At 28.8% G+C, this 14,402-nt stretch overlaps 1 protein-coding gene across 2 annotated transcripts in view; it reads left to right on the top strand.

Annotated features, from left to right (window-relative positions):
- Window positions 1–14,402, top strand: part of LOC131685092 (dipeptidase 1) — a 789,457-nt gene that overhangs the window by 734,966 nt on the left and 40,089 nt on the right. The gene's annotated exons all lie outside the window — the stretch shown is intronic.

The following is a 14,402-nucleotide window of genomic DNA, read 5'->3' as shown; positions in this document are numbered from 1 at the left end:
TCAATGCATTTATTTTCGAATGTTTATGTATTATAAATTGACCGTTGGTCATATTATTTAGCCCAAAAATTTTTTTTATTGGTTATTCAACGGGTTATTCAATTAAGTATCAATCAAACTATTCATAATATGCTAAAAAGCGATGAATTCTCTATAGTTGACGGACGTTCCATTTAAATTAGCAGAATTTCTCAATTTCTTCAGAATTTTTGAAATCCGTTGAAACCCTTCACTTAAATATTTTTAGTTTAGTCACACTGAAAATACGGTAAATTTTTTACAACTGGAGGAAAGCTATTTTAACTTTCGGGTTTCAGTTTTCTTGTTGACAGGAGGATGCTAGTGCAGATCGCTTGCCAAATCAAATATTTCATCTACAAAATTTCAACTAATAACCCTACACGAATAAGAAAACATTGGGCTGACTTTGTTGAACCGATGTGTCATTTTTATGCTTGTAGCTTGCTTTCCATGCTCTCGAACGCATGGTACTGGTTTGGTTCGAAATATTGGTTTGTTCGTTGTATTGATGAAAACTCTGTAAGGATTTACTAGCCCACTCATGGTTGAAATTAAATTTAAATTAAATTAAAAGTAAGTAAAAATTAACTTTGATAGAAAGGGAAAATGAGAACAGTTGCGTAGAGTGAAGATTCTAATAAGAAGAGAAGGGAGTGTTGCGTGGGGTGTGAAGCTAGAAAAGCTGAAAATGAAGAGTGAACAGTGAAGAATAAAAGAATGATAAGAGTAGAGTAGAGAATGAAGAGATAAGATTGAGAGAGTACAGTACGGAAGGAAAAATACACAGTGAAACATGAGTAATAGATTTCAAGATGAAGAATGAAGAGTAAGTGGTGAAAAAGGAAGAATACAAAATGAAAAATCGAACATAAAGTGTAACATATTAGTGAACAATAACATAATAAAGAGTAAAGAGTAAAGAGTAAAGAGTAAAGAGTAAAGAGTAAAGAGTAAAGAGTAAAGAGTAAAGAGTAAAGAGTAAAGAGTAAAGAGTAAAGAGTAAAGAGTAAAGAGTAAAGAGTAAAGAGTAAAGAGTAAAGAGTAAAGAGTAAAGAGTAAAGAGTAAAGAGTAAAGACTAAAGAGTAAAGAGTAAAGAGTAAAGAGTAAAGAGTAAAGAGTAAAGAGTAAAGACTAAAGAGTAAAGAGTAAAGAGTAAAGAGTAAAGAGTAAAGAGTAAAGAGTAAAGAGTAAAGAGTAAAGAGTAAAGAGTAAAGAGTAAAGAGTAAAGAGTAAAGAGTAAAGAGTAAAGAGTAAAGAGTAAAGAGTAAAGAGTAAAGAGTAAAGAGTAAAGAGTAAAGAGTAAAGAGTAAAGAGTAAAGAGTAAAGAGTAAAGAGTAAAGAGTAAAGAGTAAAGAGTAAAGAGTAAAGAGTAAAGAGTAAAGAGTAAAGAGTAAAGAGTAAAGAGTAAAGAGTAAAGAGTAAAGAGTAAAGAGTAAAGAGTAAAGAGTAAAGAGTAAAGAGTAAAGAGTAAAGAGTAAAGAGTAAAGAGTAAAGAGTAAAGAGTAAAGAGTAAAGAGTAAAGAGTAAAGAGTAAAGAGTAAAGAGTAAAGAGTAAAGAGTAAAGAGTAAAGAGTAAAGAGTAAAGAGTAAAGAGTAAAGAGTAAAGAGTAAAGAGTAAAGAGTAAAGAGTAAAGAGTAAAGAGTAAAGAGTAAAGAGTAAAGAGTAAAGAGTAAAGAGTAAAGAGTAAAGAGTAAAGAGTAAAGAGTAAAGAGTAAAGAGTAAAGAGTAAAGAGTAAAGAGTAAAGAGTAAAGAGTAAAGAGTAAAGAGTAAAGAGTAAAGAGTAAAGAGTAAAGAGTAAAGAGTAAAGAGTAAAGAGTAAAGAGTAAAGAGTAAAGAGTAAAGAGTAAAGAGTAAAGAGTAAAGAGTAAAGAGTAAAGAGTAAAGAGTAAAGAGTAAAGAGTAAAGAGTAAAGAGTAAAGAGTAAAGAGTAAAGAGTAAAGAGTAAAGAGTAAAGAGTAAAGAGTAAAGAGTAAAGAGTAAAGAGTAAAGAGTAAAGAGTAAAGAGTAAAGAGTAAAGAGTAAAGAGTAAAGAGTAAAGAGTAAAGAGTAAAGAGTAAAGAGTAAAGAGTAATAAAGAGTAAAGAGTAAAGAGTAAAGAGTAAAGAGTAAAGAGTAAAGAGTAAAGAGTAAAGAGTAAAGAGTAAAGAGTAAAGAGTAAAGAGTAAAGAGTAAAGAGTAAAGAGTAAAGAGTAAAGAGTAAAGAGTAAAGAGTAAAGAGTAAAGAGTAAAGAGTAAAGAGTAAAGAGTAAAGAGTAAAGAGTAAAGAGTAAAGAGTAAAGAGTAAAGAGTAAAGAGTAAAGAGTAAAGAGTAAAGAGTAAAGAGTAAAGAGTAAAGAGTAAAGAGTAAAGAGTAAAGAGTAAAGAGTAAAGAGTAAAGAGTAAAGAGTAAAGAGTAAAGAGTAAAGAGTAAAGAGTAAAGAGTAAAGAGTAAAGAGTAAAGAGTAAAGAGTAAAGAGTAAAGAGTAAAGAGTAAAGAGTAAAGAGTAAAGAGTAAAGAGTAAAGAGTAAAGAGTAAAGAGTAAAGAGTAAAGAGTAAAGAGTAAAGAGTAAAGAGTAAAGAGTAAAGAGTAAAGAGTAAAGAGTAAAGAGTAAAGAGTAAAGAGTAAAGAGTAAAGAGTAAAGAGTAAAGAGTAAAGAGTAAAGAGTAAAGAGTAAAGAGTAAAGAGTAAAGAGTAAAGAGTAAAGAGTAAAGAGTAAAGAGTAAAGAGTAAAGAGTAAAGAGTAAAGAGTAAAGAGTAAAGAGTAAAGAGTAAAGAGTAAAGAGTAAAGAGTAAAGAGTAAAGAGTAAAGAGTAAAGAGTAAAGAGTAAAGAGTAAAGAGTAAAGAGTAAAGAGTAAAGAGTAAAGAGTAAAGAGTAAAGAGTAAAGAGTAAAGAGTAAAGAGTAAAGAGTAAAGAGTAAAGAGTAAAGAGTAAAGAGTAAAGAGTAAAGAGTAAAGAGTAAAGAGTAAAGAGTAAAGAGTAAAGAGTAAAGAGTAAAGAGTAAAGAGTAAAGAGTAAAGAGTAAAGAGTAAAGAGTAAAGAGTAAAGAGTAAAGAGTAAAGAGTAAAGAGTAAAGAGTAAAGAGTAAAGAGTAAAGAGTAAAGAGTAAAGAGTAAAGAGTAAAGAGTAAAGAGTAAAGAGTAAAGAGTAAAGAGTAAAGAGTAAAGAGTAAAGAGTAAAGAGTAAAGAGTAAAGAGTAAAGAGTAAAGAGTAAAGAGTAAAGAGTAAAGAGTAAAGAGTAAAGAGTAAAGAGTAAAGAGTAAAGAGTAAAGAGTAAAGAGTAAAGAGTAAAGAGTAAAGAGTAAAGAGTAAAGAGTAAAGAGTAAAGAGTAAAGAGTAAAGAGTAAAGAGTAAAGAGTAAAGAGTAAAGAGTAAAGAGTAAAGAGTAAAGAGTAAGAGTAAAGAGTAAAGAGTAAAGAGTAAAGAGTAAAGAGTAAAGAGTAAAGAGTAAAGAGTAAAGAGTAAAGAGTAAAGAGTAAAGAGTAAAGAGTAAAGAGTAAAGAGTAAAGAGTAAAGAGTAAAGAGTAAAGAGTAAAGAGTAAAGAGTAAAGAGTAAAGAGTAAAGAGTAAAGAGTAAAGAGTAAAGAGTAAAGAGTAAAGAGTAAAGAGTAAAGAGTAAAGAGTAAAGAGTAAAGAGTAAAGAGTAAAGAGTAAAGAGTAAAGAGTAAAGAGTAAAGAGTAAAGAGTAAAGAGTAAAGAGTAAAGAGTAAAGAGTAAAGAGTAAAGAGTAAAGAGTAAAGAGTAAAGAGTAAAGAGTAAAGAGTAAAGAGTAAAGAGTAAAGAGTAAAGAGTAAAGAGTAAAGAGTAAAGAGTAAAGAGTAAAGAGTAAAGAGTAAAGAGTAAAGAGTAAAGAGTAAAGAGTAAAGAGTAAAGAGTAAAGAGTAAAGAGTAAAGAGTAAAGAGTAAAGAGTAAAGAGTAAAGAGTAAAGAGTAAAGAGTAAAGAGTAAAGAGTAAAGAGTAAAGAGTAAAGAGTAAAGAGTAAAGAGTAAAGAGTAAAGAGTAAAGAGTAAAGAGTAAAGAGTAAAGAGTAAAGAGTAAAGAGTAAAGAGTAAAGAGTAAAGAGTAAAGAGTAAAGAGTAAAGAGTAAAGAGTAAAGAGTAAAGAGTAAAGAGTAAAGAGTAAAGAGTAAAGAGTAAAGAGTAAAGAGTAAAGAGTAAAGAGTAAAGAGTAAAGAGTAAAGAGTAAAGAGTAAAGAGTAAAGAGTAAAGAGTAAAGAGTAAAGAGTAAAGAGTAAAGAGTAAAGAGTAAAGAGTAAAGAGTAAAGAGTAAAGAGTAAAGAGTAAAGAGTAAAGAGTAAAGAGTAAAGAGTAAAGAGTAAAGAGTAAAGAGTAAAGAGTAAAGAGTAAAGAGTAAAGAGTAAAGAGTAAAGAGTAAAGAGTAAAGAGTAAAGAGTAAAGAGTAAAGAGTAAAGAGTAAAGAGTAAAGAGTAAAGAGTAAAGAGTAAAGAGTAAAGAGTAAAGAGTAAAGAGTAAAGAGTAAAGAGTAAAGAGTAAAGAGTAAAGAGTAAAGAGTAAAGAGTAAAGAGTAAAGAGTAAAGAGTAAAGAGTAAAGAGTAAAGAGTAAAGAGTAAAGAGTAAAGAGTAAAGAGTAAAGAGTAAAGAGTAAAGAGTAAAGAGTAAAGAGTAAAGAGTAAAGAGTAAAGAGTAAAGAGTAAAGAGTAAAGAGTAAAGAGTAAAGAGTAAAGAGTAAAGAGTAAAGAGTAAAGAGTAAAGAGTAAAGAGTAAAGAGTAAAGAGTAAAGAGTAAAGAGTAAAGAGTAAAGAGTAAAGAGTAAAGAGTAAAGAGTAAAGAGTAAAGAGTAAAGAGTAAAGAGTAAAGAGTAAAGAGTAAAGAGTAAAGAGTAAAGAGTAAAGAGTAAAGAGTAAAGAGTAAAGAGTAAAGAGTAAAGAGTAAAGAGTAAAGAGTAAAGAGTAAAGAGTAAAGAGTAAAGAGTAAAGAGTAAAGAGTAAAGAGTAAAGAGTAAAGAGTAAAGAGTAAAGAGTAAAGAGTAAAGAGTAAAGAGTAAAGAGTAAAGAGTAAAGAGTAAAGAGTAAAGAGTAAAGAGTAAAGAGTAAAGAGTAAAGAGTAAAGAGTAAAGAGTAAAGAGTAAAGAGTAAAGAGTAAAGAGTAAAGAGTAAAGAGTAAAGAGTAAAGAGTAAAGAGTAAAGAGTAAAGAGTAAAGAGTAAAGAGTAAAGAGTAAAGAGTAAAGAGTAAAGAGTAAAGAGTAAAGAGTAAAGAGTAAAGAGTAAAGAGTAAAGAGTAAAGAGTAAAGAGTAAAGAGTAAAGAGTAAAGAGTAAAGAGTAAAGAGTAAAGAGTAAAGAGTAAAGAGTAAAGAGTAAAGAGTAAAGAGTAAAGAGTAAAGAGTAAAGAGTAAAGAGTAAAGAGTAAAGAGTAAAGAGTAAAGAGTAAAGAGTAAAGAGTAAAGAGTAAAGAGTAAAGAGTAAAGAGTAAAGAGTAAAGAGTAAAGAGTAAAGAGTAAAGAGTAAAGAGTAAAGAGTAAAGAGTAAAGAGTAAAGAGTAAAGAGTAAAGAGTAAAGAGTAAAGAGTAAAGAGTAAAGAGTAAAGAGTAAAGAGTAAAGAGTAAAGAGTAAAGAGTAAAGAGTAAAGAGTAAAGAGTAAAGAGTAAAGAGTAAAGAGTAAAGAGTAAAGAGTAAAGAGTAAAGAGTAAAGAGTAAAGAGTAAAGAGTAAAGAGTAAAGAGTAAAGAGTAAAGAGTAAAGAGTAAAGAGTAAAGAGTAAAGAGTAAAGAGTAAAGAGTAAAGAGTAAAGAGTAAAGAGTAAAGAGTAAAGAGTAAAGAGTAAAGAGTAAAGAGTAAAGAGTAAAGAGTAAAGAGTAAAGAGTAAAGAGTAAAGAGTAAAGAGTAAAGAGTAAAGAGTAAAGAGTAAAGAGTAAAGAGTAAAGAGTAAAGAGTAAAGAGTAAAGAGTAAAGAGTAAAGAGTAAAGAGTAAAGAGTAAAGAGTAAAGAGTAAAGAGTAAAGAGTAAAGAGTAAAGAGTAAAGAGTAAAGAGTAAAGAGTAAAGAGTAAAGAGTAAAGAGTAAAGAGTAAAGAGTAAAGAGTAAAGAGTAAAGAGTAAAGAGTAAAGAGTAAAGAGTAAAGAGTAAAGAGTAAAGAGTAAAGAGTAAAGAGTAAAGAGTAAAGAGTAAAGAGTAAAGAGTAAAGAGTAAAGAGTAAAGAGTAAAGAGTAAAGAGTAAAGAGTAAAGAGTAAAGAGTAAAGAGTAAAGAGTAAAGAGTAAAGAGTAAAGAGTAAAGAGTAAAGAGTAAAGAGTAAAGAGTAAAGAGTAAAGAGTAAAGAGTAAAGAGTAAAGAGTAAAGAGTAAAGAGTAAAGAGTAAAGAGTAAAGAGTAAAGAGTAAAGAGTAAAGAGTAAAGAGTAAAGAGTAAAGAGTAAAGAGTAAAGAGTAAAGAGTAAAGAGTAAAGAGTAAAGAGTAAAGAGTAAAGAGTAAAGAGTAAAGAGTAAAGAGTAAAGAGTAAAGAGTAAAGAGTAAAGAGTAAAGAGTAAAGAGTAAAGAGTAAAGAGTAAAGAGTAAAGAGTAAAGAGTAAAGAGTAAAGAGTAAAGAGTAAAGAGTAAAGAGTAAAGAGTAAAGAGTAAAGAGTAAAGAGTAAAGAGTAAAGAGTAAAGAGTAAAGAGTAAAGAGTAAAGAGTAAAGAGTAAAGAGTAAAGAGTAAAGAGTAAAGAGTAAAGAGTAAAGAGTAAAGAGTAAAGAGTAAAGAGTAAAGAGTAAAGAGTAAAGAGTAAAGAGTAAAGAGTAAAGAGTAAAGAGTAAAGAGTAAAGAGTAAAGAGTAAAGAGTAAAGAGTAAAGAGTAAAGAGTAAAGAGTAAAGAGTAAAGAGTAAAGAGTAAAGAGTAAAGAGTAAAGAGTAAAGAGTAAAGAGTAAAGAGTAAAGAGTAAAGAGTAAAGAGTAAAGAGTAAAGAGTAAAGAGTAAAGAGTAAAGAGTAAAGAGTAAAGAGTAAAGAGTAAAGAGTAAAGAGTAAAGAGTAAAGAGTAAAGAGTAAAGAGTAAAGAGTAAAGAGTAAAGAGTAAAGAGTAAAGAGTAAAGAGTAAAGAGTAAAGAGTAAAGAGTAAAGAGTAAAGAGTAAAGAGTAAAGAGTAAAGAGTAAAGAGTAAAGAGTAAAGAGTAAAGAGTAAAGAGTAAAGAGTAAAGAGTAAAGAGTAAAGAGTAAAGAGTAAAGAGTAAAGAGTAAAGAGTAAAGAGTAAAGAGTAAAGAGTAAAGAGTAAAGAGTAAAGAGTAAAGAGTAAAGAGTAAAGAGTAAAGAGTAAAGAGTAAAGAGTAAAGAGTAAAGAGTAAAGAGTAAAGAGTAAAGAGTAAAGAGTAAAGAGTAAAGAGTAAAGAGTAAAGAGTAAAGAGTAAAGAGTAAAGAGTAAAGAGTAAAGAGTAAAGAGTAAAGAGTAAAGAGTAAAGAGTAAAGAGTAAAGAGTAAAGAGTAAAGAGTAAAGAGTAAAGAGTAAAGAGTAAAGAGTAAAGAGTAAAGAGTAAAGAGTAAAGAGTAAAGAGTAAAGAGTAAAGAGTAAAGAGTAAAGAGTAAAGAGTAAAGAGTAAAGAGTAAAGAGTAAAGAGTAAAGAGTAAAGAGTAAAGAGTAAAGAGTAAAGAGTAAAGAGTAAAGAGTAAAGAGTAAAGAGTAAAGAGTAAAGAGTAAAGAGTAAAGAGTAAAGAGTAAAGAGTAAAGAGTAAAGAGTAAAGAGTAAAGAGTAAAGAGTAAAGAGTAAAGAGTAAAGAGTAAAGAGTAAAGAGTAAAGAGTAAAGAGTAAAGAGTAAAGAGTAAAGAGTAAAGAGTAAAGAGTAAAGAGTAAAGAGTAAAGAGTAAAGAGTAAAGAGTAAAGAGTAAAGAGTAAAGAGTAAAGAGTAAAGAGTAAAGAGTAAAGAGTAAAGAGTAAAGAGTAAAGAGTAAAGAGTAAAGAGTAAAGAGTAAAGAGTAAAGAGTAAAGAGTAAAGAGTAAAGAGTAAAGAGTAAAGAGTAAAGAGTAAAGAGTAAAGAGTAAAGAGTAAAGAGTAAAGAGTAAAGAGTAAAGAGTAAAGAGTAAAGAGTAAAGAGTAAAGAGTAAAGAGTAAAGAGTAAAGAGTAAAGAGTAAAGAGTAAAGAGTAAAGAGTAAAGAGTAAAGAGTAAAGAGTAAAGAGTAAAGAGTAAAGAGTAAAGAGTAAAGAGTAAAGAGTAAAGAGTAAAGAGTAAAGAGTAAAGAGTAAAGAGTAAAGAGTAAAGAGTAAAGAGTAAAGAGTAAAGAGTAAAGAGTAAAGAGTAAAGAGTAAAGAGTAAAGAGTAAAGAGTAAAGAGTAAAGAGTAAAGAGTAAAGAGTAAAGAGTAAAGAGTAAAGAGTAAAGAGTAAAGAGTAAAGAGTAAAGAGTAAAGAGTAAAGAGTAAAGAGTAAAGAGTAAAGAGTAAAGAGTAAAGAGTAAAGAGTAAAGAGTAAAGAGTAAAGAGTAAAGAGTAAAGAGTAAAGAGTAAAGAGTAAAGAGTAAAGAGTAAAGAGTAAAGAGTAAAGAGTAAAGAGTAAAGAGTAAAGAGTAAAGAGTAAAGAGTAAAGAGTAAAGAGTAAAGAGTAAAGAGTAAAGAGTAAAGAGTAAAGAGTAAAGAGTAAAGAGTAAAGAGTAAAGAGTAAAGAGTAAAGAGTAAAGAGTAAAGAGTAAAGAGTAAAGAGTAAAGAGTAAAGAGTAAAGAGTAAAGAGTAAAGAGTAAAGAGTAAAGAGTAAAGAGTAAAGAGTAAAGAGTAAAGAGTAAAGAGTAAAGAGTAAAGAGTAAAGAGTAAAGAGTAAAGAGTAAAGAGTAAAGAGTAAAGAGTAAAGAGTAAAGAGTAAAGAGTAAAGAGTAAAGAGTAAAGAGTAAAGAGTAAAGAGTAAAGAGTAAAGAGTAAAGAGTAAAGAGTAAAGAGTAAAGAGTAAAGAGTAAAGAGTAAAGAGTAAAGAGTAAAGAGTAAAGAGTAAAGAGTAAAGAGTAAAGAGTAAAGAGTAAAGAGTAAAGAGTAAAGAGTAAAGAGTAAAGAGTAAAGAGTAAAGAGTAAAGAGTAAAGAGTAAAGAGTAAAGAGTAAAGAGTAAAGAGTAAAGAGTAAAGAGTAAAGAGTAAAGAGTAAAGAGTAAAGAGTAAAGAGTAAAGAGTAAAGAGTAAAGAGTAAAGAGTAAAGAGTAAAGAGTAAAGAGTAAAGAGTAAAGAGTAAAGAGTAAAGAGTAAAGAGTAAAGAGTAAAGAGTAAAGAGTAAAGAGTAAAGAGTAAAGAGTAAAGAGTAAAGAGTAAAGAGTAAAGAGTAAAGAGTAAAGAGTAAAGAGTAAAGAGTAAAGAGTAAAGAGTAAAGAGTAAAGAGTAAAGAGTAAAGAGTAAAGAGTAAAGAGTAAAGAGTAAAGAGTAAAGAGTAAAGAGTAAAGAGTAAAGAGTAAAGAGTAAAGAGTAAAGAGTAAAGAGTAAAGAGTAAAGAGTAAAGAGTAAAGAGTAAAGAGTAAAGAGTAAAGAGTAAAGAGTAAAGAGTAAAGAGTAAAGAGTAAAGAGTAAAGAGTAAAGAGTAAAGAGTAAAGAGTAAAGAGTAAAGAGTAAAGAGTAAAGAGTAAAGAGTAAAGAGTAAAGAGTAAAGAGTAAAGAGTAAAGAGTAAAGAGTAAAGAGTAAAGAGTAAAGAGTAAAGAGTAAAGAGTAAAGAGTAAAGAGTAAAGAGTAAAGAGTAAAGAGTAAAGAGTAAAGAGTAAAGAGTAAAGAGTAAAGAGTAAAGAGTAAAGAGTAAAGAGTAAAGAGTAAAGAGTAAAGAGTAAAGAGTAAAGAGTAAAGAGTAAAGAGTAAAGAGTAAAGAGTAAAGAGTAAAGAGTAAAGAGTAAAGAGTAAAGAGTAAAGAGTAAAGAGTAAAGAGTAAAGAGTAAAGAGTAAAGAGTAAAGAGTAAAGAGTAAAGAGTAAAGAGTAAAGAGTAAAGAGTAAAGAGTAAAGAGTAAAGAGTAAAGAGTAAAGAGTAAAGAGTAAAGAGTAAAGAGTAAAGAGTAAAGAGTAAAGAGTAAAGAGTAAAGAGTAAGGAGTAAAGAGTAAAGAGTAAAGAGTAAAGAGTAAAGAGTAAAGAGTAAAGAGTAAAGAGTAAAGAGTAAAGAGTAAAGAGTAAAGAGTAAAGAGTAAAGAGTAAAGAGTAAAGAGTAAAGAGTAAATAGTAAAGAGTAAAGAGTAAAGAGTAAAGAGTAAAGAGTAAAGAGTAAAGAGTAAAGAGTAAAGAGTAAAGAGTAAAGAGTAAAGAGTAAAGAGTAAAGAGTAAAGAGTAAAGAGTAAAGAGTAAAGAGTAAATAGTAAATAGTAAAGAGTAAAGAGTAAAGAGTAAAGAGTAAAGAGTAAAGAGTAAATAGTAAAGAGTAAAGAGTAAAGAGTAAAGAGTAAAGAGTAAAGAGTAAAGAGTAAAGAGTAAAGAGTAAAGAGTAAAGAGTAAAGAGTAAAGAGTAAAGAGTAAAGAGTAAAGAGTAAAGAGTAAAGAGTAAAGAGTAAAGAGTAAAGAGTAAAGAGTAAAGAGTAAAGAGTAAAGAGTAAAGAGTAAAGAGTAAAGAGTAAAGAGTAAAGAGTAAAGAGTAAAGAGTAAAGAGTAAAGAGTAAAGAGTCAAAAATCTAAAAACAGGAAACCAGTCTGAAAATTGGAAAATTTTTTTTAGAAATGTAACAAAACAGGCGAAGTATAAAGGAATCAAAAAAGACTACAATAAAATGAGTGAAAAGTGTTAAAAAAACGCGATATTGTCCAAAAATTCCCAAAATTCCTAATAATGCAAAAAAGTTCCAAAAGTTCAAAATTTACAATAAATCAGAAATTCAAAAAGTTCAAAAATCCATCCATAAAATTCTAAACAGTTAAAAAATTCCAAATGTCCAGAAAATCCAAAAGTTCTTAAAGCTTCCAAAAGACCAACTGGTCAAAAATATCTAAAATGACACGAAAAGTCCAATAAATCTAAAATGTTCGAAATAATTAAACTTTCCAAAATATTGTCTGTGTCCAATGTTCAAAAAGTCCAGTCAAATAACTCAAAAAAGCTTGGACTTTTCCAAAAATATTCTAAAAAGTCGAGGAAATGTAAAAAGTTTTGAAATGTCCAATATGCCAATGCTGAACAAGTACAAAAATCTAAATAAAGAGAATAGATCAGAATGTCTAAAAGATCCGATCATCCAAAAAATTCAAAACACCTACGTGAATTAAAAGTCTAACGAGTCAAAAAAGACTAAGAATTCAAAGTGTGGAAATAGCTGAAATGTCCAACTTATCCAAAATATCCGTTGTGCCCAAATAGACGGAATGGTACTAAAAGCCTAGATTGGAGTCTGAAAATCAAAAAAATAATTAAAATGCCTTGAATGATGGCTTTTTGAACATTTTACAAAATTCCGTGAATGCCCAAAAGGTAGAGAAACTCCAAGAATTCAAAAAAAGTTCAAATGTCAAAAATCCGATAACGTTTAAAACAGTTTAAAACGTTCAATCAAATTCAAAAATTCCACCAAAGTTTGAAAAGAGCCGATAAGTATAAAAAGTCCACTCCAAGCAGATCAAAAATCTAGAATATCCACAAATTCAATAGGTATAATTGCTCGAAAACTTCTAAAATGGTCCCAAAAGACCAAAAAATTATAAATTCTAAATAATCCTAAATTCTTAAAGATTCAAGGTGATCAAAATTTTCAAAATGTTCAAAATGTCCGTATGTCTAAAATGTTTAAAATGTCAAAAATTTCCAATATGTCCAAAATATCCAAAATGTTAAAAATGTCCAAATGTTTAATGTGATTAAATGTCCAAAACGTCAAAAAATGCAGAGTACAAAAAGTTCCAAAAGTTCAATATTTCCAGAACGCCAAAAAATCCAAAAGGTCCCAAAAGTCTAAAATTGTAAGCAAAGATTTAGGATAGTCCAAAAAGTCAAACAATTCTAAAGTTCTAAAAGTGCAAAAAGTGTGGACTTTTATTCTTTTATAGGCCAAAAACTTCAAAAATTCCACAAAAGTAAAACGCCGAAAAATTCAAAAAATCCCAGAATGTTTAAAATGCCCAAAAAGTCCGAAAAGTTCACAATGCAAAAAGACCAGAAAATTCAAAGGGTCGAAATAATCAATAAACCCTGAAGGTACGCAAAAAATTAGAAAAAGTGCAAAAACTTCTAAAAATCCAAAAAAATTAGAAGGCTTACAAAATCCAAAAAAAATTAGATATCCAAATGGTCCAAGATGTCCTAAGAATTCAATGAGCTAGCAAGTCAAAAAAGTTCTAAATGACCTAAATTTAGTCAAAAAGTCGAAAAGGCCAAGTAGTTCAATCAATCTAAAATGTTTAAACTGTTCAAAATATCAAAAAAGTCTAAAACGTTCCATAAAAGACCAAAAGGTTAGAAAAAATCAAAATTTTAAAAATGTCCAGAAAGCTAAAAAATCGAAATAGGTCAGAAGGTCCAAAAGTGCCAAAACGTCTGAAAACGGCAAAATGTCCATAATCTTTAAAATAGACCAAAAATTCCAAGAGTTCAAAGAGCCAAAAAGGGCCAAGTAATCAAAAATAGTAAAAAAATCCAAAATGTTCAAAAAGGTCGAAACAAGCCCGGAAAGTCCCAAAAATTGAAAATGTTTAAAATATTCGAAAAGTTCAAAACGTTCAAAATATCCAAAATATCCAAAATACTGGCAAAGTTCAAAAAAAATTAAAAGTGCGCTTCAAAACTTTCACAAGAAACCAAAAAAACAAGATCAAGACGATCAAGTATATCAAAAACTTTTCAAGTGCTCAAATTTTAAAATATCCACGAAAAATCCATGAAAGTAAAAAAATCCTCGATGAGTAAAAAATAGAAAGGGTTCTTAAAATCCAAAAAGTTTCAAAAGTCCAAGTAGTTCAAAATATTCAAAAATTTTAAAATAAGTCAAAAATGTCAAAAAAACCAAAAATTCTAAAAGTTTCAAAAATCCAACAAGTTCAAAAAGTCCAAAATGTCCAAATAATCAATATATCCAAAAAAAGTCCAATAAGTCAAAGAATGTTTAATTAGTTCACAATGTTCAAAAGTCACAAAGGTTAAAAATGTCCATAAAATGATAAAGAAAAGTCCAGAATGGCAAAAAGATTAAAAATCCAAAATTCCCGAAACTGCAAAATGTTCAGGAAAAAGTTCAGGTCTAATAAGTCAAAACAATTCGCATACCCAAAAAATTACAAGGATTTAAAAAGTTCAAAAATCAAAAATTTCATGAGTCCAAATAGTCCAAAACTTCTAAAAATTTAAATAGTTTCAAATGGCCATAAAAATTCCAAAAAACCACAAAAAAATAAAAGTTCCAACAAAAAAGCCTAAAATGTTCAAAATATTCAAAAAAAGTCAAAAAGGCAGAAAATTTCAAAATGTTCGAAATGTCCAAAATGTTCAAAAAAATATTTTACGGATGCAGAATTATGGATTGTCCTAAAAGCTTAAAATTGCCACAAAAATAAAAAAAACTCAAAACGGTCAAATAGTAGCAAAATTCCTAAAAGTGTAAAATGTTTACAAAACGCCCTAAAATTTTAAAAATTCGAAAAAGACTAAAACTCCAAAGAACTTACATTGTTCAAAATAGACTACAATAGAGTTCAAAGCGCCAAAAAATAACAAAAATGTCCAGCATGTCCAAAAATGCCAAGACCACAAAGTCTCCAAGGTCCAAAAGTCCAATAAATCCACAAAAAAAACAAAAAGTCGAAAATATCAAATCTTCAAAAAAATCCAAGCGATCCAAAATTATACGAAAAGTACAAACCTTGATTGGAAAAAAATCTAAGAAACCTAAATAGTCGAAAAAGTCTGAGGAGTCCAAAATGTCAAGAGAGTCCAAAAAGTCCACGTAGCTCCAAATAAAGGCAACCTGTTCGAAATGTTCAAATAATCAAAATGTTCAAAAGGTTAAATTTAAAAAAAATCCAAAAGTCCAAATGTTCAAAGAGTTTAAGAAGTTCAAACAATCCGCAAAATTCAAACAGTATAAGCAAGTTCAAAAAGTCCATTATCAGAAAAGTTCAGAAATACAAAATAAGCAAAAAATATCTAAATAGACCCAAAAGTGCCAAGAGCTCAAATATCCAAAATGTAAAAAATGTCGGTATGTCGAAAATTCGCAATAACTCAAAGAATTCCAAAGAGCCTTAAAGTCAAAAAATCCAAATGTCTTAAGTGATTAAAATATCCAAAATTTCAAAAACTTCCAGATTTCCCAAAATCTTGAAATAGTCAAAAGAGGCAAAAATATCAAAGGTCCGAAAAGTTTATAAAGCCAAAAAAGTCCAAAAAGTTAAAACAGTAACTCTACAGAGTAAAAACAGTCGTCACAGCAATCAAAACAAATAGAACAATAAAAACAATCAAAATAAAAACAGTGAAAACAATAAAAACAGTAAAAAAAGTCAAAACTAAAAACAGTAAAAACAGCAAAAGCAGTAAAAACAGTAAAAAA

This window comes from Topomyia yanbarensis, chromosome 2 (genome assembly GCF_030247195.1).
Source record: "Topomyia yanbarensis strain Yona2022 chromosome 2, ASM3024719v1, whole genome shotgun sequence".
In the NCBI taxonomy this organism is placed as follows: Eukaryota; Metazoa; Arthropoda; class Insecta; order Diptera; family Culicidae; genus Topomyia; species Topomyia yanbarensis.
Note: the sequence above shows the minus strand (reverse complement) of the source record. Positions and strands in the feature narration are given on the sequence as shown.